This window comes from Lepidochelys kempii, chromosome 9, assembly GCF_965140265.1.
Source record: "Lepidochelys kempii isolate rLepKem1 chromosome 9, rLepKem1.hap2, whole genome shotgun sequence".
NCBI lineage: Eukaryota > Metazoa > Chordata > Testudines > Cheloniidae > Lepidochelys > Lepidochelys kempii.
Window position 1 is genome coordinate 100,822,400 of NC_133264.1, and position 22,924 is coordinate 100,845,323.

Genomic DNA, 22,924 nt, shown 5'->3' on the forward strand with positions numbered 1-22,924 from the left:
GGTTTGAAAAGCATCAATTGTCTTTAGCAGCCAGCATCCTGAGGAGGAACGGGGCTAATTTTCACTGACACAGGCCTCCTGGCAGCATGGTTCTGCAAGGCATGGGACAGGGGCGAGCACACAGAGGGACAAGGGGCTCTATACCATGCTTAACATAAGAGCATATGGAAACTAAGTCTTAGTTTGTTCAGACTAGTGACAGTTCCTCTGCCCTGGGTGTACTTCAGAAGCACAGAGTGGAGCGGTGCCTCTCCGTGGGCTGCAGCTGACCCCCGCCCCCCAGAGGCATTTTTGGAGGAGCACGCAAGAAGGGGGCAAGGCAATGGAAGTCCGAGGCACAGCATGCATAGGCTATGCCTACGCTGCAAGGCAATACCTGCGGCCGGCCCGGGTCAGCGGCCACCCACAGCAGAGTCACGGGGGAGTGAGAGCAGGGAGGGCACCCAACACAACACAACACTCTGCTGGGCGGCGCCAACACCTTGGAGATCCTGGGGTAGGGCCATGTGTCAGAGCAGCCGGCAGGCTGCGCAGCTCCTTTTCCCTGGTTAAATATTTACAAGGTTTAGAGCTGGGGCAGATTTTATTTTACCAGAGCCAAGGCTCTCACTGCGTCAGGGGCTGGCGACATAGGTACTACTTGTCAGTACCTCTGCCTGCCCGAATCCCGCCCCAGCCGGACACGCTAGACTAGGCAGGCCCCACGTTCACCAGGACTTGGGGACACGACAAGGCTGCTTTGAGTGCCATCGGCTGGAGAGAGCCAAGCAGAACAGTTTCTCCCCCACTTAGAGGGGCCGTCCCCATGAGCCGGGGGTTGGGGGAGGGGAAGGGAGCTCATCAATCTACATTTTGCCGGCTGGCAAGAGGAAGGTCGTGCTCCACTTTAGCGCCTTTTGACCCAATAAGCCTGCACATGCACTGATCTGCAAGCCTCCTTTGTCACCCAGAGTTATATAACAGCTCAGTTCCAAAGCGTGGCTCGTTGGGATTCCAACGTTCAGAATGTGTATTTGCCTGGGGCTGTAGATACGAAGTTTTACCTTGTTACGCCGTTTGGTTTGGGGACAATAAATAGTTTAACAAGGCAAGAAAGGGTGGGCAGAGGCAGACCGATGGGAAAGCAAAGCAGATGGGAGCTAGTCACCATTGCCTTATTGCAACATACTTTGCAAGGGAGCAACTTGTTAATTTCCTGGCTCTCAGCAGATGGAATTTGAAGATGGAATTTTATTTACACTCATTTATAAAAATCCCTAACAATATTGCAGTCACGGACCGGCTGACAGTCCTTTAACTATGGCAGCACGAGAAGCCTTAACCTGAGAGTGGGCCTGACTGTTATAAAAAGACAGTCAGCTGCGAACCAGCTGAGCGGGGAACAGCGGAGAGGCTAACAGAGGGAGTTCGCCCGGGGAGAGCCCACTGAGCCTTTCATCTTGCCAACTTCTCTGAGTAGTTACTACAACTCCTGAGGAAGGTTGTAGAAGGACGGTAATATGGATGGGGGGGGGGGGTTCAGCTGTTGTGACCTGCACTGGATGTGCCATGTTTGTCTTTCTTCCACAGGACAGAAGCGACTTTGTCTGTACGAAGTGCAAGCTGGTCTCCATATTGGAAGAGAAGGTTCAAGGTCTGGAGCAACAGGTATCGACCCTGCGTTGCATAAGAGAAACTGAAGATTTCCTGGACAGACGTCAGAATATGCTTCTACGGGCACAACGTTCTGAAGATTCAGAGCAGGCTGCGCCACGGGGACAGGACGACGGTGAAGGAATTTGGCAGCATGTGACCTCCAGAAGAAGAAAGGGGAGCGTTCACGTACCAGCAATGCAGATACAGGTAAGCAACCGTGTTCATGTTCTCTCCACAGGGACCATTGCGGAGAGTGGACCAGATGATACATCTGAGGGAAGGGAGCAGAAGGAGACTGGAAGGCATGGGATGCACTGTCCTAGGGTTGGGGGTTCCACGACCACCGCTCCCAAAAGGAGGCGGCGGGTGGTGGTGGTCAGGGACTCTCTCCTCAGGGGGACTGAGTTATCTATCTGCCGCCCTGACCGGGAAAACCGAGAAGTCTGCTGCTTGCCAGGAGCTAGGATTCACGATGTGATGGAGAGACTGCCGAGACTCATCAAGCCCTCGGATCGCTACCCCTTCCTGCTTCTCCACGTGGGCACCCATGATACTGCCAAGAATGACCTTGAGCGGATCGCTGCGGACTACGTGGCTCTGGGAAGAAGGATAAAGGAGTTTGAGGCGCAAGTGGTGTTCTCGTCCATCCTCCCCATGGAAGGAAAAGGCCAGGGTAGGGACCGTCGAATCGTGGAAGTCAACGAATGGCTACGCAGGTGGTGTCGGAGAGAAGGCTTTGGATTCTTCGACCATGGGATGGTGTTCCAAGGAGGAGTGCTAGGCAGAGACGGGGTCCTCCTAACGAAGAGAGGGAAGAGCATCTTCGCAAGCAGGTTGGCTAACCTAGTGAGGAGGGCTTTAAACTAGGTTCACCGGGGGGAAGAGACCAAAGCCCTGAGGTAAATGGGGATGTGGGATACCGGGAGGAAGCATGAGCAGGAGAGCGCAAGAGGGGAGGGCTCCTGCCTCATACTGAGAAAGCAAGATGATCAGCGAGTTATCTTAAGTGCCTGTACACAAATGCAAGAAGACTGGGAAACAAGCAGGGAGAACTGGAAGTGCTGGCACAGTCAAGGAATTATGATGTGATTGGAATAACAGAGACTTGGTGGGATAACTCGCATGACTGGAGTACTGTCATGGATGGATATAAATTGTTCAGGAAGGACAGGCAGGGCAGAAAAGGTGGGGGAGTTGCATTGTATGTAAGAGAGCAGTATGACTGCTCAGAGCTCCGGTATGAAACTGCAGAAAAACCTGAGAGTTTCTGGATTAAGTTTAGAAGCGTGAGCAACAAGGGTGATGTCGTGGTGGGAGTCTGCTATAGACCACCAGACCAAGGGGATGAGGTGGACGAGGCTTTCTCCCGGCAACTCACAGAAGTTACTAGATCGCAGGCCCTGGTTCTTATGGGAAACTTCAATCACCCTGATATCTGCTGGGAGAGCAATACAGCGGTGCACAGACAATCCAAGAAGTTTTTGGAAAGTGTAGGGGACAATTTCCTGGTGCAAGTGCTGGAGGAACCAACTAGGGGCAGAGCTCTTCTTGACCTGCTGCTCACAAACCGGGAAGAATTAGTAGAGGAAGCAAAAGTGGATGGGAACCTGGGAGGCAGTGACCATGAGATGGTCGAGTTCAGGATCCTGACACAAGGAAGAAAGGAGAGCAGCAGAATACGGACCCCGGACCTCAGAAAATCAGACTTTGACTCCCTTTGGGAACTGATGGGCAGGATCCCTTGAGAGAACAAAATGAGGGGGAAAGGAGTCCAGGAGAGCTGGCTGAATTTTAAGGAATCCTTATTGAGGTTACAGGAACAAACCATCCCGATGTGTAGAAAGAATAGTAAATATGACAGGCGACCAGCTTGGCTTAACAGTGAAATCCTTGCTGATCTTAAACACAAAAAAGAAGCTTACAAGAAGAGGAAGATTGGACAAATGACCAGGGAGGAGTATAAAAATATTGCTCGGGCACGCAGGAGTGAAATCAGGAAGGCCAAACCACACCTGGAGGTGCAGCTAGCAAGAGACGTTAAGAGTAACAAGAAGGATTTCTTCACGTGTGTTAGCAAAAAGAAGAAAGTCAAGGAAAGTGTGCACCCCTTACTAAATGAGGGAGGCAACCTAGTGACAGAGAATGTGGAAAAAGCTAATGTACTCAATGCTTTTTTGCCTCTTCACGAACAAGGTCAGCTCCCAGACTGCTGCGCTGGGCAGCACAGCATGGGGAAGAGGTGACCAGCCCTCTCTGGAGAAAGAAGTGGTTCGCGACTATTTCGAAAAGCTGGACGTGCACAAGTCTATGGGGCCAGACGCGCTGCATCCGAGAGTGCTAAAGGAGTTGGCGAATGTGATTGCAGAGCCATTGGCCATTATCTTTGAAAACTCATGGCGATCGGGGGAGGTCCCGGATGATTGGAAAAAGGCTAATGTAGTGCCCATCTTTAAAAAAAAAAAAAAGGAGGAGGATCCTGGGAACTATAGGCCAGTCAGCCTCACCTCAGTCCCTGGAAAAATCATGGAGCAGGTCCTCACGGAATCAATTCTGAAGCACTAAGAGAAAAGGGAAGTAATCAGGAACAGTCAGCATGGATTCACCAAGGGCAAGTCATGCCTGACTAATCTAATTGCCTTCTATGATGACATAACTGGCTCTATGGATGAGTGGAAAGCAGTGGACATGTTATTCCTCGTCTTTAGCAAAGCTTTTGATATGGTCTCCCACTGTATTTTTGCCAGCAGGTTAAAGTAGTATGGGCTGGATAAATGGACTATAAAGGTGGATAGAAAGCTGGCTAGATCTTCGGGCTCAACGGGTAGTGATCAATGGCTTCATGTCTAGTTGGCAGCCGGTATCAAGTGGAGTGCCCCAAGGGTTGGTCTTCGGGCCGGTTTTGTTCAATATCTTCATTAATGATCTGGAGGATGGTGTGGATTGCACCCTCAGCAAGTTTGCAGATGATACTAAACTAGGAGGAGTGGTAGATACGCTGGAGGGCAGGGATAGGATACAGAGGGCCCTAGACAAATTAGAGGATTTGGCCAAAAGAAATCTGATGAGGTTCAACAAGGACAAGTGCAGAGTCCTGCACTTAGCAAGGAAGAATCCCATGCACCGCTACAGACTAGGGACCGAACGGCTAGGCAGCAGTTCTGCGGAAAAGGACCTGGGGGTGACAGTGGACGAGAAGCTGGATATGAGTCAGCAGTGTGCCCTTGTTGCCAAGAAGGCCAATGGCATTTTGGGATGTATAAGTAGGGGCATTGTCATCCATGTCATCACTGCCTCAGATGGGGGTGAGGTTGAGTTAAAAAGCAGGGCAACTGACTGCATTGCCAGCAGATCGACGGACGTGATCGTTCCCCTCTATGCGACATTGGTGAGGCCTCATCTGGATTACTGAGTCCAGTTTTGGGTCCCACACTACAAGAAGGCTGTGGAAAAATTGGAAAGCATCCAGCGGAGGGCAACAAAAATTATTAGGGGACTGGAACACATGACTTATGAGGAGAGGCTGAGGGAACTGGGATTCTTTAGTCTGTGGAAGAGAAGAATGAGGGGGGATTTGATAGCTGCTTTCAACTACCTGAAAGGGCATTCCAAAGAGACTGGATCTAGACTGTTCTCAGTGGTAGCAGATGACAGAATGAGGAGTAATGGTCTCAAGTTGCAATGGGGGAGGTTTAGGGTGGATATTAGGAAAAACTTTTCCACTAAGAGGGTGGTGAAACACTGGAATGCGTTACCTAGGGAGGTGGTGGAATCTCCTTCCTTGAAGGTTTTTAAGGTCAGGCGTAACAAACCCCTGGCTGGGATGATTTAGTTGGGGATTGGTCCTGCTTTGAGCAGGGGGTTGGACTCGATGACCTCCTGAGGTCCCTTCCAACCCTGATATTCTATGATTCTATGATGCCGCTTACATCAACGGCAGCACTCAATGAGGTCAGTAATTGGACTGTAGGAAATAGGGGGAAAGTACAGCACAGTGACAGGGGCAAATGCTATGGCAAGATGTCATCCAAATTTCAGCAAGCTTTAATATCAATGCCAAACAGGCAGCAAAGACGGAGGGTTTGTCAATATCCTGTTCAATGCATGTAAACTGTGTGAAATCCATTCATCCACGGCTCTCTGGCTGTCTAGTCTGTACACGTCAGACTGAGATTTCATTTGGTTATTGAACTTCTACTTGAGCTTTCCCAGAGATTGGGAGTTGTTTCTTAGAGTAAACTCAAGGGCTGCTGGTGTTTACCTGTGCTGTGGCTAATAGATGTTTGCCTCCAGTTGTTTTGAAGCATAAATTTAATATATTCCTGGATGTACTGATTCCACACACAGCTGAAATTCTATAAACATCACAACGAGGTCATTAAGCCGGCAAGCACAGCCAGGAAAGCAGTGTTTGACCTGCCACACTGTACTCATTAAAGGAACAGGAGCTTCAGCAGAAAGTGAATCTTGAACTTGAGGCAGCAAACACAGAGTACTCTCAGAAGTGAGAATGCCAGAAACTCTAATAGGGTGCAGATTTCTTGCTTGAAAAAGCTTCAGGTTTTATTCTGCATACACAGAAGTTTTCTTGTAAATTACAGCAGATTTAGGAGACTTCCTACCTTGAATTACCATCCTTCCCTTTTCCTTTTATTTGTACAGCTCTACCACTGTAAGGTTCTACTAAGATTTTCCTTAAAAAGCCCTTTGAGAGGTTTGTAATGTAACCACGTTAGTTTTCAAAAAGAATGTTGACAACTTACATCTGAATGAAAATCTTTTAGCTACTATTGTTTCCGTGATCTTAGGTGTTGCATGTAAGTGACAGCTACTCAATACTGGATATGTGCAGTGTCACTGATGCTTTAGGAGAAACAGTCATTTCTGTGGGTCTTATGACGACAGGAGAAGAAAACTACATGAAAAACAGGTTGTTCTTTATACATGTGCTGACAAGGGAGTGTTTAAGTACTTGAGAGAGGGATTTGAACCAAAGAATTAAGCTGGAAATACTTGGTCTTGATGCATCTGAAGAAGTGGGGTTTTTACCCATGAAAGCTTATGCCCAAATAAATCTGTTAGTCTTTAAGGTGCCACCGGACTCCTTGTTGTTTTTGTGGCTACAGACTAACATGGCTACCCCCTGATACTTGGTCTTCTTACAAATAGTGTTGAATAAAACCTCTGCTAAAGTCTTGATTGATTGTACAGCTTTGATGCTCTGGACGGTACCTATAAAAAAAACTAACTACATCTGAAGCAATTAGTGGTCCATCAACAGAAGACAGCTTTTGAAAGCTAAGCTTTAAGTGCCACACCCATCTCCAAGCTTCCTTATCAAGTTAAAATCTCTATCTTGGTTGCAAGCTGACAATGTCCCTGCAAATTCCATTCAGGTTGCATGCACCAAGCTTGTTTTAGAAGTTTATAGAAGTCATAGAATCATAGAATATCAGGGTTGGAAGGGACCTCAGGAGGTCATCTAGTCCAACCCCCTGCTCAAAGCAGGACCATTCCCCAATTAAATCATCCCAGCCAGGGCTTTGTCAAGCCTGACCTTAAAAACTTCTAAGGAAGGAGATTCTACCACCTCCCTAGGTAACGCATTCCAGTGTTTCACCACCCTCCTCGTGAAAAAGTTTTTCCTAATATCCAACCTAAATCTCCCCCACTGCAACTTGAGACCATTACTCCTTGTCCTGTCCTCTTCTACCACTGAGAATAGTCTAGAACCATCCTCTCTGGAACCACCTCTCAGGTAGTTGGAAGCAGCTATCAAATCCCCCCTCATTCTTCTCTTCTGCAGACTAAACAATCCCAGTTCCCTCAGCCTCTCCTCATAACTCATGTGTTCCAGACCCCTAATCATTTTTGTTGCCCTTCGCTGGACTCTCTCCAATTTATCCACATCCTTCTTGTAGTGTGGGGCCCAAAACTGGACATAGTACTCCAGATGAGGCCTCACCAATGTCTAATAGAGGGGGACGATCACGTCCCTCGATCTGCTCGCTATGCCCCTACTAATACATCCCAAAATGCCATCGGCCTTCTTGGCAACAAGGGCACACTGCTGACTCATATCCAGTTTCTCGTCCACTGTCACCCCTAGGTCCTTTTCTGCAGAACTGCTGCCTAGCCATGCGGTCCCTAGTCTGTAGCTGTGCATTGGGTTCTTCCGTCCTAAGTGCAGGACCCTGCACTTATCCTTATTGAACCTCATCAGATTTCTTTTGGCCCAATCCTCCAATTTGTCTAGGTCCCTCTCTATCCTATCCCTGCCCTCCAGCGTATCTACCACTCCTCCCAGTTTAGTATCATCCGCAAATTTGCTAAGAGTGCAATCCACACCATCCTCCAGATCATTTATGAAGATATTGAACAAAACCGGCCCCAGGACCGACCCCTGGGGCACTCCACTTGACACCGGCTGCCAACTAGACATGGAGCCATTGATCACTACCCGTTGAGCCCGACAATCTAGCCAACTTTCTACCCACCTTATAGTGCGTTCATCCAGTCCATACTTCTTTAACTTGCTGACAAGAATACCGTGGGAGACCGTGTCAAAAGCTTTGCTAAAGTCAAGAAACAATACATCCACTGCTTTCCCTTCATCCACAGAACCAGTAATCGCCTCATAGAAGGCGATTAGATTAGTCAGGCATGACCTTCCCTTGGTGAATCCATGCTGACTGTTCCTGATTACTTTCCTCTCATGTAAGTGCTTCAGGATTGATTCCTTGAGGACCTGCTCCATGATTTTTCCAGGGACTCAGGTGAGGCTGACTGGCCTGTAGTTCCCAGGATCCTCCTTCTTCCCTTTTTTAAAGATGGGCACTACATTAGCCTTTTTCCAGTCATCCGGGACTTCCCCCGTTCAACACGAGTTTTCAAAGATAATGGCCAATGGCTCTGCAATCACAGCCGCCAATTCCTTCAGCACTCTCGGATGCAACTAGTCCGGCCCCATGGTCTTGTGCGCGTCCAGCTTTTCTAAATAGTCCCTAACCACCTCTTTCTCCACAGAGGGCTGGCCATCTATTCCCCATGTTGTGATGCCCAGCACAGCAGTCTGGGAGCTGACTTTGTTCGTGAAGACAGAGGCAAAAAAAGCATTGAGTACATTAGCTTTTTCCACATCCTCTGTCACTAGGTTGCCTCCCTCATTCAGTAAGGGGCCCACACTTTCCTTGGCTTTCTTCTTGTTGGCAACATACCTGAAGAAACCCTTCTTGTTACTCTTGACATCTCTTGCTAGCTGCAGCTCCAGGTGCGATTTGGCCCTCCTGATTTCATTCCTACATGCCTGAGCAATATTTTTATACTCTTCTCTGGTCATATGTCCAACCTTCCACTTCTTGTAAGCTTCTGTTTTATGTTTAAGATCCGCTAGGATTTCACCGTTAAGCCAAGCTGGTCGCCTGCCATATTTACTATTCTTTCGACACATCGGGATGGTTTGTCCCTGTAACCTCAACAGGGATTCCTTGAAATACAGCCAGCTCTACTGGACTCCTTTCCCCTTCATGTTATTCCCCCAGGGGACCCTACCCATCCGTTCCCTGAGGGAGTCGAAGTCTGCTTTCCTGAAGTCCAGGGTCTGTATCCTGCTGCTTAACTTTCTTCCCTGTGTCAGGATCCTGAACTCAACCAACTCATGGTCACTGCCTCCCAGATTCCCATCCACTTTTGCTTCCCCCACTAATTCTTCCCGGTTTGTGAGCAGCAGGTCAAGAAAAGCTCCCCCCCAGTTGGCTCCTCCAGCACTTGCACCAGGAAATTGTCCCCTCCGCTTTCCAAAAACTTCCTGGATTGTCTATGCACCGCTGTATTGCTCTCCCAGCAGATATCATTTGACTGGAAGCGTATTTGAAGCTATTTTTAACTGCTCTACCAAACCATAGCACGAAAAACTCTGCAGGAACTGGCCCTTTGGATGGGTGTGGCTTTGCAAGGCTCTCATCTGGGTATAATTCAGCCCACATTTAGTGAGCTAGAAGTCACCAGTATATTTGCTTTGAAGGCAGAGGGATGGGGAAGACTGCTGTACCCTCCTTGCATTACGTCAGCAGAACGTCTGCTGCTCTTGGGGCTCGGTCATCAGCACTTGCCTTGCATTCTCAGCTACACTACCTAAATAGAATACGAGTTGCCCATGACACTAGAGTTCATCCCACTGGCGCGATGGAATTATATAATACAGTGGGCTCCCTTCCAAGCTGTCACCAGCTGGACAGAGTCCCCTGGACCTCACACCCTCATCCGCAGTTATGGTGCATTTTGCCTCATGGGATACCAGAGAAGAGGTGTCCTGCAGGCACCAGACAAACCCAGCACAAAGAAGGGGTAGGCTATTTTTCTGGACACTTCAGACCTGCCAGATAAAGGCCAGACACAGTAAAAGCAAACTTTTACAGCGTGCTTGGGACTGACACTGCACCTGAAATGCCAGCGCCTGCGACCTCCAAGTGAGGGAGCGTGGAAAGCACTCTGGATGAGGATACGGTTTGGGCTTGGCCATGCATCTGCTTGGACGATCAAACATTCAGTGTTTAAGCTGTGTCTACACTGCCCAAAGGGCAGGTTGGACAGTGGGGTAAACCAATGCCTGATGGTGCCACATTTGCACAAGAATTTGAGAGAGAGAGAAAATTGGCATTTTTACCATGAGATAGGTGGGAGAGGTCATCTGCGGGCAAAGGTACAGTGCTGACCTCTCCCAGTAAGAGGTGGAAGAGCCCCATTAAAGCTGTGCAGCAGGACAGCGAATTAATTAATAGCTAATGCACATTAGTTGCCCTGCTTTTTACCTCAACCCCACCCCCATCCAAGGCAGCGAAGACATGGATGGGAGGCTCTGCTAACCGGAGTCAGAGCATGTGAGCTGGCCATCTAACCCGACCTGGCGGAGAACTTGAGCACAGCAGACACAGCATGAGCACGGGGCAGCAAGAGAAGTCCTTTATGTGAGACAGCCCCGCAAATCAGAGTGAACGTCTCGCTTTTGTGCGGCCCTTTCCATCCGTACTGTGCAAGGCAAGTTACCAGTGAGGCCCCCTCCCAACTTTAACGGCAGGGAAACTGAGGCACGGTGGTGACCTGCCTGCTGGCACAAAGCCAGTCACAGACAGAGATAGAACGCAGCAGAGCTAGGGCTAAAACCAAGCTCCTCCAGAGTTCCAGTACAATGCCCTGTCTGCTGGGGCATTCTCCCCCACTTCGTTCCCTCCCTCCCCCCACTTTAGCCTTCTCTTTCCCCAGTTGCCATGCTAGTCTTACCTACCGAGTTATATTTCTGTTGGGGTCAACGTCCCAGCTAGGGCTGCGTAGGAGCAGACTGCGGCCCGATGGAGAATTGCGCTATAGAGCGGTTTCAGGATCTGCAGATGGAAAATACAGGATTCAGCTAGTGAAGCCTCATCTACGTCATTAGCACAATCGTCCCGAACTGGAGCAAGCAAACGGAACTACTCCAGCCTAAGCAACACTCCCCAGCTGGGGACGGAAAGCCCGGAGAGTACACGGCTTTCTACTGCACGTCTGGGCAGAGGCAAGGGAATACAAGCAAGGAGTTGGCAGACCAGTATCTCCTACCGCTGCCCCATTACGACTTTGCCACTTGGTGTCATACCAAGTCACTCCCCAGATGTGCACTGGGTCAAAACTCTGTGTCAAACAGTGTACCACTTCTAAACGCACCAGACACTGAGCTAAGGAGTTCTGGCATTAGCCACGCAAGCTCAAAGGTACCCCGGGATTTGTATTCACAGCTGTTAAACACCTGGCCTGGCCGTGAACTATTTAACACCCCTTGCTGCTCCAGCAAACACCCCCTCAGAGCTCTGCTCTTCACTGTAGCCAGCTGGAACCCTGGGAAATCGGCCCTCGGCTCGACTCAGGTTGACCCTCTGAAGCCAGGTCGGTCTGACTGGTTTGATTAGACAGGCTACGCTCGCTCAGAAGCCCCCTCCTCATACCCCCAAGCTCACCCCTTTCCCCTCACATGCCGCCTGAGCTTGCTGGCTTGCCTGCTACACCTCCCAGCTGTTCGAGGGAGAGTGGTCCGGACCAGCCCTCTCCTCGCTAGCACGTGCAGGGGATCAGACAGCTAAGCCTGCTCTTCCTTCCAGCCACGTCCCAGTCAGAATCTTCCCTGGAGTGGTGGTGGGGGGGGGGGGGGACGGGGGGGACGACACAACAGGCTGTGGGTCCACCCCTCCATGCAGCACCCCCACAGCCAGGATCCAGGGGCCCTTTGCCTCAGGCTCTGGGTTAGGAGGAGTCTTTTAAAGGACTGTGGCTACTGCAAACAGACATTCCTGGGAGGGCAGGAGGAGCAGCAGCAAGGCACATGGGCACAGCAGATCTACCCGCCACAGCCCCGACTTTCCCTGAAGGGTCAAAATCAGGTTTATGGAGGCAGGGACAGCGCGAGGGGGAGAATGGGACCCTAGCTCTCTCTGAAGGGAGTGGAGAGAGTGATATCTGTGTGCAGGGGTGGTTTGCAGGTGGAGGGAGGGGCAACAGCCATCACAGTTCCAACACAAAAGACAGCACCGGGCACAGCAAGTGTGGGAGAGCCAGGGCGGGCTGGGTCAGGTTGAGCTGGGGCTTGGCAATGGGGCCCCTGTCCTCCTGGAGGACGACTATTCACCAAAAGCCACAGTGGAGAGATCAGTTCAGATTTTCACAGCTGAACTACTAGAGACCATTAGCATGATTCACGAGTGATTAGTCACCGGCTTTCACTGAGCACATGGGATACAAAACCACACACACGCACGTTTTAAGATTGCGACTTAACCTAGGAAGTAGGAATCCGCCATCAAGCTGGAGGAACCTATGGGCAAACAGTTCCCCAATAGTACAAGCCACTCCTACGACGGCTGGAAGTGCCAGGCAGCATTATGCCACTAGCCACATGAAGACGTGCACGCCCCGTTTAAAATCCAACGGCTCAGCTTTGGGCGTGTCTGGATCTGCGGCACAGCAGGATTTAGAAAAGCCTGCTAACCGGTCTGGGCTAAGGCAAGGAGCTAATAGCAGAAGTTTAAAAGTTCTGCAACATTAAAATTTCTGCACAACATTGTAATGTTAGAGAGTCTAGTACAAGGCAACAACGTACATCCTGACAGCCCACGTTAAACACTTCTGGCTCTAGGTGAAAAGCAAGTTCTAACTGCTTCTTATGGAAGTTGCCTTCTTAGCACCTATAGGCTACTTTAAAAGCCAGGCAACTCCAGTATTCCTAAATGTGTCCCATCATCTTAGTACCTCAGGGTAAAAACTAGCAGGAAGCCAGCATTTACCCATTTACTCCACTAAGCAAACATGGAGAGAGAGATTTTAAAGCGTAAACAAGCAGTAAGGAAGGAACATGCACCTTCCCCCACCCCATACAATGAGACTCATCTAGGAGCAGTGGCTCCCTGAGAAGAGAGCGGCATGTTGCTAATGAGACTTGCGATTTTGAGTTGTCTGGTGGCTTCCTCAAAAAAAAAAAAAAAAAAAGTTAGAAGGCAATTAAAACGATCATATTAGCAAGCTCAGGGCACTCCAACCCTGAACGAGGGACTGCATGGACAGCATGCCAGCTGGTTTCACACCCCTCTTTCTTCATTAGTCAGCTGCATGGTAATGGACTACGGCCCTTTGCAGTTTTGTAACCCAGTGACTCCCTTCCCTGCTATACGGTGCACTCTGCAATGGCAGCATCTCCCCCTCTGCCCTTTCACTCATGCCTGGCGTCAGTAAAAGCTGCCATTAATTTGCAGAAAGCCTTCCCCTCCGCTCCCAGCCTCAGCCACTGCGTTTCCTGCTGTGACTTACACCTCCTCCCGTACCTCCATCTTCTCGGAGGAGCACAGGCCCTCTCCAGAAGCTTCTCTCCATGTGGCGAGGATGATGGGACATTGCTCTGCCTTCTTCCCCATCTCCTCGGAAACTCTAGAGAGGGCTGCTCATGCCTGGATGGCCACATGGTCTTTTCAACCACCCGGGGCAAAAGACCTTTCTACAGAGCAGTTTGAGAAGGCTTCTCTCCCTTCCCCAACAATGAAATGTTACATCTGTGAGGCTTTCATGCCTCCTGCCGTGGGGTTCAGCTTACCCCTCGTATGGCCATACTAGGTCAGAAAGGCCAGCACTGATGCTGCCATATACACACACACCCGGAAAAGAGCGGAGTATTTGATGCAAGCTGAAAGCTTGGTTTTTCTATTCCTCTCAGCTAAAAGGGAGCCAGGTGTGCTGGGCATGAGGCCTAGTAGAGGATGACATCTCTGGGGAGGTGGCTGTTGCTTTGGGCCAGAGGTTAAATGCCAGGTTTGCAGACATCTGAGAGGGCGGGGAGACTACCAGCAATTACAGTACATACTTGCAAAGGCTCCTCAGATTCCTTTGATTCAGGTCCAGCCGGAGATAATTCTCTGGGGTTTTATTGCCAACAAGATCGGTCCTGACATGAGAGCGTGGAGCTCTGCCCTGCACATGCGACTGATCAGACACTCGTTTCCCCAGACACCAGAAGCGGTCAGCGAGCCATTGCCAGCACATGAAAACCTATGATGTGACCTGTCCTCTCATTCTTGGTATCACCATTTGGAAGTCTGAAGTCTACAGTGTGTTTCCTTGTTTACCAAATCCTTTCCCAGCCTCAGGAGGAGCACGTTCGTTTGTTACTGCAGGATTACTCAAAGGTCCTAGGCTGCTGGCACAAAAAGAGAAACTGAGCTATTAGCTTTGGGGAAAGGAAAACCAGTGGTCTGGTCTGTTCTGTTCAGTCCCTCTGGGGCACCTGGCACTGGCCACTGTCGGAAGACAGGATACTGGGCTAGATGGATCCTTTGGTCTGACCCAGTCTGGCCGTTCTTATGTTCAGTGACATGGACTCTCCAGGGACAATGGCCGAAATCTCGCATCTGTCCATGTGTAAATGGGAAAAGTTTCTGGCGACCTGGCCAGCATTTCCTCTGTGCTTGGGTCTGGTGTCGAAGCGTTAAGCAAGCACTCGTTCCTGGGCAGGTACAGCTTTGCTTGCAGTCACTGTACTTCCGGCCCTTCGTTCGTTGTTTGGAAGTGCTTTAAACATCCCTAGAGTATTGTCAGAGAAACAAAATTCTGCATACAGAAGCCAGTGCACATCAAGTTTCAGGTCTATGAATTTCAGCTCTGTTCCCAAATGAAGTTTTGTAGAGTTTAAGATCAGAAGGAACCATTTGATCTGAGCTCCTGTATATCACAAGCCATTAAATTTCACCCAGCTACCCCTAAGTTTAGTCCAATGAGTTTAGTTAGACTAAAGCAGATCAGGTGTCAGAAGAATGACCTGCTGTGTCACAGGCAGAGAACAAGAAAGACAAAGCTACCACCAACACCTGAGTCCCCTGCCATGGCAGAGAACTCAGTAGGTAAGAAATGCCCAGATGATCCCATCAGGCAACCCGCACCCCATCTTGCAGAGGAAGGCAAAAATCTCCCGGGCCTCTGCCAATCCAACATGGGGGGAAATTCGTTCCCAACCCCAAATCTGTTGGTCAGTATAGAATCACAGAATCATAGAACTGGAAGGGACCCTCGAAAAGTCATCCAGTCCAGTCCCCTGCACTCATGGAAGGACTAAGTATTATCTAGACCATCCCTGACAGGTGTTTGTCCAACCTGCTCTTAAAAACCTCCAATGATGGAAATTCCACAACCTCCCCAAGCAATTTATTCCAGTGCTTAACCACCCTGACGGTTAGGAAGTTTTTCCTAATGTCCAACCTAGACTGCCCTGGCTGCAATTTAAGCCCATTGCTTCTTGTCCTACCCTCAGGTTAACAAGAACAATTCACCTCCCTCTTCCTTGTAACAACCTCTTATGTACTTGAAAACTGTTATGTCCCCACTCAGTCTTCTCTTCTACAAACTAAACCAAATCCAGTTTTTTCAATCTTCCCTCATAGGTCATATTTTCTAGGCCTTTAATCATGTTTGTTGCTCTTTTCTGGACTTTCTCCAATTTGTCCACATCTTTCCTGAAATGTGGCGCCCAGAACTGGACACAATACTCCAGTTGAGGCTTAATCAGCGTGGACTAGAGTGGAAGAATTACTTCTCATGTCTTGCTTACAACACTCCTGCTAATACACTTTTTGCAATAGCGTTACACTGTTGACTCACATTTAGCTTGTGATCCACGAGGACCCCCAGATCCCTTTCCACAGTCCTCCTTCCTAGGAAGTCATTTCCGATTTTGTACGTGAGCAACTGATTGTTCCTTCCTAAATGGAGTGCTTTGCATCTGTCCTTATTGAATTTCATCCTAATTACTTCAGACCATTTCTCCAGATCATTCTGAATTTTAATCCTATCCTCCAAAGCACTTGCAACTCCTCCCAGCTTGGTATTGTCCACAAACTTTATAAGTGTACTCTGTATGCCATTATCTAAATAACTGAAAGATATTTAACAGAACCGGACCCAGAACTGATCGCTGTAGGCCCCCACTTGGTATGTCCCTGAGCATATGAGCAAGACACCAGTTGGGCATCTAAAAAGGATTTCTGTACTGCCTCCGAGCGCTGACCCACCCCACCTTGTATCCCATGTCTACCTGTGGCCAATCTCTGATGCTTCAGAGGAAGGTGAGAAAATCAAATGCATGTACTTTGGGAGAGACATTCCTTCCTGACTCCTGCAGGCAATCGGCCGAAGCTCTGAAGCATGAGAGATATTATAGTTACCTTCATTTCTGATGTTTTCTACCAGCACTAGTTACAGCTGGAAGTGTTCAAATTTCTATTTTTTTTTAAAATAATTGATGTACATCAATGTTTATTTCATCATTATCAATTTAAATTTTCACAGTTGCAGGAAATTGGGGGGGGGTCTATTAGTTATTTAATGACAGATTTTAAGATTCAAAAAGAGTTAAAGCTCTAAAACCATTAAAACAATCTGTCAACATCACACGTCAAAATGTGGCAAGTATATATTCTTAAATCCAACTCAACGTTCCCAAGCAGCACGGTTCTTCCTTTGCCCATCTGTAAAATTGCTATCAGTGGAAATGGTTTTTCGTGTATGTGTGCGCATGCCTGTGTGTTCAGTGAAATCCGTGTTTACCGCGAAAAATATCATCCTTCCGACACCTAGCTATTGTGAGCATCTTGCGGCCAATGCAGGCAGTCCTCTTTTCCCCATTAAGGAAGGGAATAACCGAGTACTCCTTACAGGTTTCAAGGCCAGAAGGGACCTCGGAGACGTTCTGCCGCTGAGCAGCGCAGGACCATTTGAAGTTTCTTCTAAAGATGCTGAGCCAGCTCTAAATTGAATTCCACGCTTATCTGTAGTTTTTAAATCCACTGCTCCCTGTTTCTGCAGCGGCTCAGATGGTTAACTCTGATTTAATGTCAGTTAGAACTTGGTTTATGGGACAATTTATAAACTTTAAAAAATCCCATTGTATGTCCCAACTGTCTCCCTCCCCCTTCACCCACTCCCAATTTTTCTGCTTCCTGGAACTAGGAAGTACTCTCACAATGGGAATAAAAGTGCTTGGATTTGTTTACACTGAGCTTTTGTCTCCCACCAGAGATGCAGGGACTCCCAGAGCTCTCCATAGGTATGCCTACCCTGCAATAAAACACCCGGCACCAGGCTCAGGGCCCAGCTCAGTTGACTGGTGCTCATAGGGCTTGGGCTGCAGTGCTAAAGATAGCAGCCTAGACATTCAGGCGTGGGCTGGAGCCCAGGTCATGGGGTTTCATATCCTGTGCTCCTGCCCAAGTGTCTAGCCCCACAGCCACAGTCCAAGTCAGCCAACAAAGGCCTGCTGTGGCTACGCTGCAGGTCTTTCACTGCAGTGTAGACGTGCCCCAAGAGGCAAACAGGTGAAAGTGGCGTGGGACACACGGGCAGGGAGCATCCAGAGAAGAATCAAATCCAATAAGGTCACCTAGAGTATGTTGACAAACGTCACCTTTCCATGAACCCTGCCAGGGTGCAGCTGGCAAACCACTGAAGACAAGCACACCAAGAGAGGCAGAGACCTGCTCTGCTGCTGCTCTGCTGATTTGCGTGTAGACTAGAAGATATTTCGCTCCCGACACTATAGCGCTAGCTTCCAATATCCGGGGGATCTGCCGAATTCATCAGGGGAGTTGAAATACAGTTTGGAGTTGGTCGCGGCAAGCCCTGCCAGGGCACTGGCAGGGGATCACGACAGGATTTGGAGCCATGTCACTGTGGGACAGAGCGCTGCAGGAGTTCCACCATGCAGACGCACTTTTCCCCAGCAGCCGGGGATTATCGAAATAGCTCTCCTGCTGGGATGTTTCTACCAGAGCTCACTTTTCCGCGATAGGTTCCGGGAGAGATTTTTGCAGTGTTGGAGTGGATGCACTGGGGCTCCTTCAAGAACAAGGATTTGTTTGGGGCAGTGTGAGATGGAGGGACGGAGACCAAAGGGTGGAATCCCCCAAGCCCTCTTGCGTGTGAGCTGCAAAGAGGCTTTTCTGGATGTCCCTGGGAACTCCCCACACTCAAACTTATCTCCCGGAGAGAAAAAACAAAAAGCTGATTTGGTAAGTCCAGAATCCTCACTTTGGGGAGCTGGTCGAGAAGGAGTGTTGGCTTCTCCATGCAGTCTTGGAGAAAACCCAGGCTGGGGGCAGACTTGCCACCACTTATTCTAGGAAGGGCTCAGACAGTTCCTATTACTCGAAGATTTCTACGACACAAGCAAGCCTTGCCAATGTACAGCTATATCCATTGGCTATACAATCAGCAAGGTTGGGTCCAGTGCTGGAGACTGTGAAACTCAAGCCATTAGGCACAGAGACATTTAGCATTAGCTCAGCTGGCAGGAAATCCCAACCGGAGCAATTAAGTAGTTAAAGCTCATGTTAAAAGCACAGTTACTCCTGGGAATGCAGCCACAGGCCCCACCTAGCACCCTCACTGTGCTGTTGTCAGAGGCAGGGAAGTCGGAGGAGAGATCAGTCACACCTGCTGCATGCAATCTGTAGCTTCACAGCAGCTCTTTGTCTGGTTGGCAGAGATGGAGAGCAGAGGGAGGTTAAGGAGAGAAGGTTGCTCAATGCTGTGTGCTCTACCTCCGACACGCAATGCGGGACAGGACCCTGCTCACTCCAAACGTGGAGCAGCAGAAGCTCTCCTGGGGGAATTCACCTGGCACACTGAGAGCAAGGAAGCTGCACCTAGGGGTAAGCAGCAGTTGTTCAAAAACGAAGACTGGGGCTACAGATACGTGTCCCAGTATTACCACTTCGCCTCCTGCCTGACAGATGGCACCACCACATCTCTCCAGGAAGGGCCAGAGAGAGGGGAGGATGAAGCACTGTCCGGTGGGAATCCTCAAAGGCAAAGAGACTCTGGCTGCATCTTTTAGACTCAGTCCTCGGGACAGCCAAATCCAGATTGCCAGCCACGCCCCGGAGATTCGGCCTCCCAGTAAAAGCTCCCTTCGTTTCCTATCAGCAGGCCCCTCTGGTGACAGCGTGCAGATAATTTCCCACCCTGGTGGCAGAGAGACAGGAGCGTGCTAGAGAGACGGCGGGGGTTGACTATGCAGGAACCGGTTACAGCCCTGTTTATTAAGACTCATGCTAACCCCTTGAAAAGTTAAACCCAGAAATCAATCTGCACAAGAGGGGGCGAAGCAGGGAAGTGGAGAGACAGACACACGGCGACAGCATCTACAGCTTCCCACCACCGCCCACCCAAGCCGGAGCTGAAGCAGGGGCCCCATGCTGCAGCAACACAGCTGAGCCACTGAACCCCAGCAGGTGAGGAGCGCTCTTTCCTGTCGGCATCATGACTCCCCGCCTGCAAGCAGCGCTTAGCTCCGTGTAACTTACATCATGCCGGGGGTGGCTTATTCACACCCCTGAGCGACAAATTAGACTGACAACCTGTCATGTAGACAAGCCCTTCAAAAGAACACATGCACTGGGGAGTAATAGAAGTACGGAGTACCTACAGACAGTGCTACCTTGAAAGGAAGGGAGCTGTTTCCACGAATAACGGGGAGAAGATGGAGTGAATAGGTTAGATTATCATTTGCCAACTGTAAATAAATCTAGTACCTTAAGTGGTAGGATGATCATACTCCAAAAACTTCGTTATAAACAAAGTATTCAGAATCTGTATAGCATGCAGCAGAAACCAGTTAAACTATTGCTCTAACTCAATCTTAAGAGACCTGCTTGCCAACTATTTCCGAAACATTATAGTTTAGCTAACGTCTATATTTTAGCAAAGCAGCCACTCCCGCATTAATGCATGGGCCATCTGAAAAACAAAACCTGCTAAATTGTTTTCCTTGACACTGGATTACAAGAAGACTTATTCACATCAACTGTGAAAATACAGTGGCAGTCTTTCCTGTTAACTGAACTCATGGCTTCATGTACTGCAAGGAGCAGGTGCTCATTTCAAGACATCTCCCATGGCGGCGTGTGGGGTGGGGAGACAAACTGTTGATTCTGTCTGGAATTTATAACACCTGATCTCACCAGGTTTCAGCTCCTTTCTCAGGCGGAGTGTGGGAAGGGAGGAGAGGGGGAAAGGATGTTCTTGTCTGTGGGAAGGGAGGAGAGGGGGAAAGGATGTTCTTGTCATTAAAAGAAAAAGGAGTACTTGTGGCACCTTAGAGACTAACCAATTTATTTGAGCATAAGCTTTCGTGAGCTACAGCTCACTTCATCGGAAGCATTCAGTGTAGTCTCTAAGGTGCCACTAGTCCTCCTTTTCTTTTTGCAAATACAGACTAACACGGCTGTTACTCTGAATCTTGTCGATAAGGCGCTGGTATTCAGTAGGTGCTATGGCACCTTAGGCAAGTCTCATTCTCCCTCTGTGGGCAGTGTTTCCTTCCTCCCAGCAACTGTCTGGAATGGAAACTGTTCGAGCAGGAAGCCTCTCTGACTAAGTGTACGGAGAACACCGAGCACAGCAGGGCCTCCAGGTGCTGTGTGATACAGGCACTTCCCTCCTTGACAAAGGTGAATCAGACTACATTGTCTGGCTATGTAGACTCCCTCCTCAGGCCCTACGCTACCAGCACTCCCAGCTACCTTCGAGACACCACTGACTTCCTGAGGAAACTACAAGCCATCAGTGATCTTCCTGATAACACCATCCTGGCCACTATGGATGTAGAAGCCCTCTACACCAACATTCCACACAAAGATGGACTACAAGCCGTCAGGAACACTATCCCCGATAATGTCACGGCTAACCTGGTGGCTGAACTTTGTGACTTTGTCCTTACCCATAACTACTTCACATTTGGGGACAATGTATACCTTCAGATCAGCGGCACTGCTATGGGTACCCGCATGGCCCCACAGTATGCCAACATTTTTATGGCTGATTTAGAACAACGCTTCCTCAGCTCTCGTCCCCTAAAGCCCCTACTCTACTTGTGCTATATTGATGACCTCTTCATCATCTGGACCCATGGAAAAGAAGCCCTTGAGGAATTCCACCATGATTTCAACAATTTCCATCCCACCACCAACCTCAGCCTGGTCCAGTCCACACAAGAGATCCACTTCCTGGACACTACAGTGCTAACAAACAATGGTCACATAAACACCACCCTATACCGGAAACCTACTGACCGCTATTCCTACCTGCATGCCTCCAGCTTTCACCCTGACCACACCACACGATCCATCGTCTACAGCCAAGCTCTGCGATACAACCGCATTTGCTCCAACCCCTCAGACAGAGACAAACACCTACAAGATCTCTGTCAAGCTTTCTTACAACTACAATACCCACCTGCAGAAGTAAAGAAACAGATTGATAGAGCCAGAAGAGTTCCCAGAAGTTACCTACTACAGGACAGGCCTAACAAAGAAAATAACAGAACGCCACTAGCCGTCACCTTCAGCCCCCAACTAAAACCCCTCCAACGCATTATTAAGGATCTACAACCTATCCTAAAGGATGACCCAACACTCTCACAAATCTTGGGAGACAGGCCAGTCCTTGCCTACAGACAGCCCCGCAACCTGAAGCAAATACTCACCAACAACCACATACCACACAACAGAACCACTAACCCAGGAACTTATCCTTGCAACAAAGCCCGTTGCCAATTGTGCCCACATATCTATTCAGGGGACACCATCACAGGGCCTAATAACATCAGCCACACTATCAGAGGCTCGTTCACCTGCACATCCACCAATGTGATATATGCCATCATGTGCCAGCAATGCCCCTCTGCCATGTACATTGGTCAAACTGGACAGTCTCTACGTAAAAGAATAAATGGACACAAATCAGATGTCAAGAATTATAACATTCATAAACCAGTCGGAGAACACTTCAGTCTCTCTGGTCACGCAATCACAGACATGAAGGTCGCTATCTTAAAACAAAAAAAACTTCAAATCCAGACTCCAGCGAGAAACTGCTGAATTGGAATTCATTTGCAAATTGGATACTATTAATTTAGGCTTAAATAGAGACTTGGAGTGGCTAAGTCATTATGCAAGGTAGCCTGTTTCCTCTTGTTTTTTCCTACCCCCCCCCCCAGATGTTCTGGTTTAACTTGGATTTAAACTTGAAGAGTGGTCAGTTTGGATGAGCTATTACCAGCAGGAGAGTGAGTTTGTGTGTATATGGGGGTGGGGGGGATGTGAGAAAACCTGGATTTGTGCAGGAAATAGCCCAACTTGATTGTCATGCACATTGTGTAAAGAGTTGTCACTTTGGATGGGCTATCACCAGCAGGAGAGTGAATTTGTGTGGGGGGGGTGGAGGGTGAGAAAACCTGGATTTGTGCTGGAAATGGCCCACCTGATGATCACTTTAGATAAGCTATTACCAGCAGGACAGTGGGGTGGGAGGAGGTATTGGTTCATATTCTCTGTGTATATATAAAGTCTGCTGCAGTTTCCATGATATGCATCTGATGAAGTGAGCTGTAGCTCACAAAAGCTTATGCTCTAATAAATTGGTTAGTCTCTAAGGTGCCACAAGTACTCCTTTTCTTTTTGCGAATACAGACTAACACGGCTGTTACTCTGAAACCTGTCAGACTACACTGCCTCCTCCCAGAAGCCTCTGGCCCCCACGCATCAGACCCTAAGCATTTCCTGACCCTTTGGGTTCCAAGCAGCTGCTCTTCCCCGGAGATTCCCCAGCTTGACCTGGCCAGCATTCAGTGTACAGGGAACTCATTCTTTCTGGCTATGGAATGAGAGGACACTGCCTCCCCCAATCCTGTCCTCCCCATCCCACCCCCAGAGCTGTCACAAAACCATACCCT

The 22,924-nt window shown here is 49.0% G+C and overlaps 1 protein-coding gene across 6 annotated transcripts in view; it reads right to left on the reverse strand.

Annotated features, from left to right (window-relative positions):
- Positions 1 to 22,924, reverse strand: part of PLS3 (plastin 3) — an 87,943-nt gene that overhangs the window by 33,027 nt on the left and 31,992 nt on the right. For 4 of the 6 annotated variants that reach the window (XM_073358567.1, XM_073358569.1, XM_073358571.1 and 1 more), the window contains exon 2: positions 10,916 to 11,012. The exons of the other annotated variants lie outside the window; for them this stretch is intronic. The gene's annotated coding sequence lies outside the window, so the exon portion shown is untranslated. The remainder of the gene's footprint in view (positions 1 to 10,915; positions 11,013 to 22,924) is intronic. 6 annotated transcript variants of the gene reach the window in all.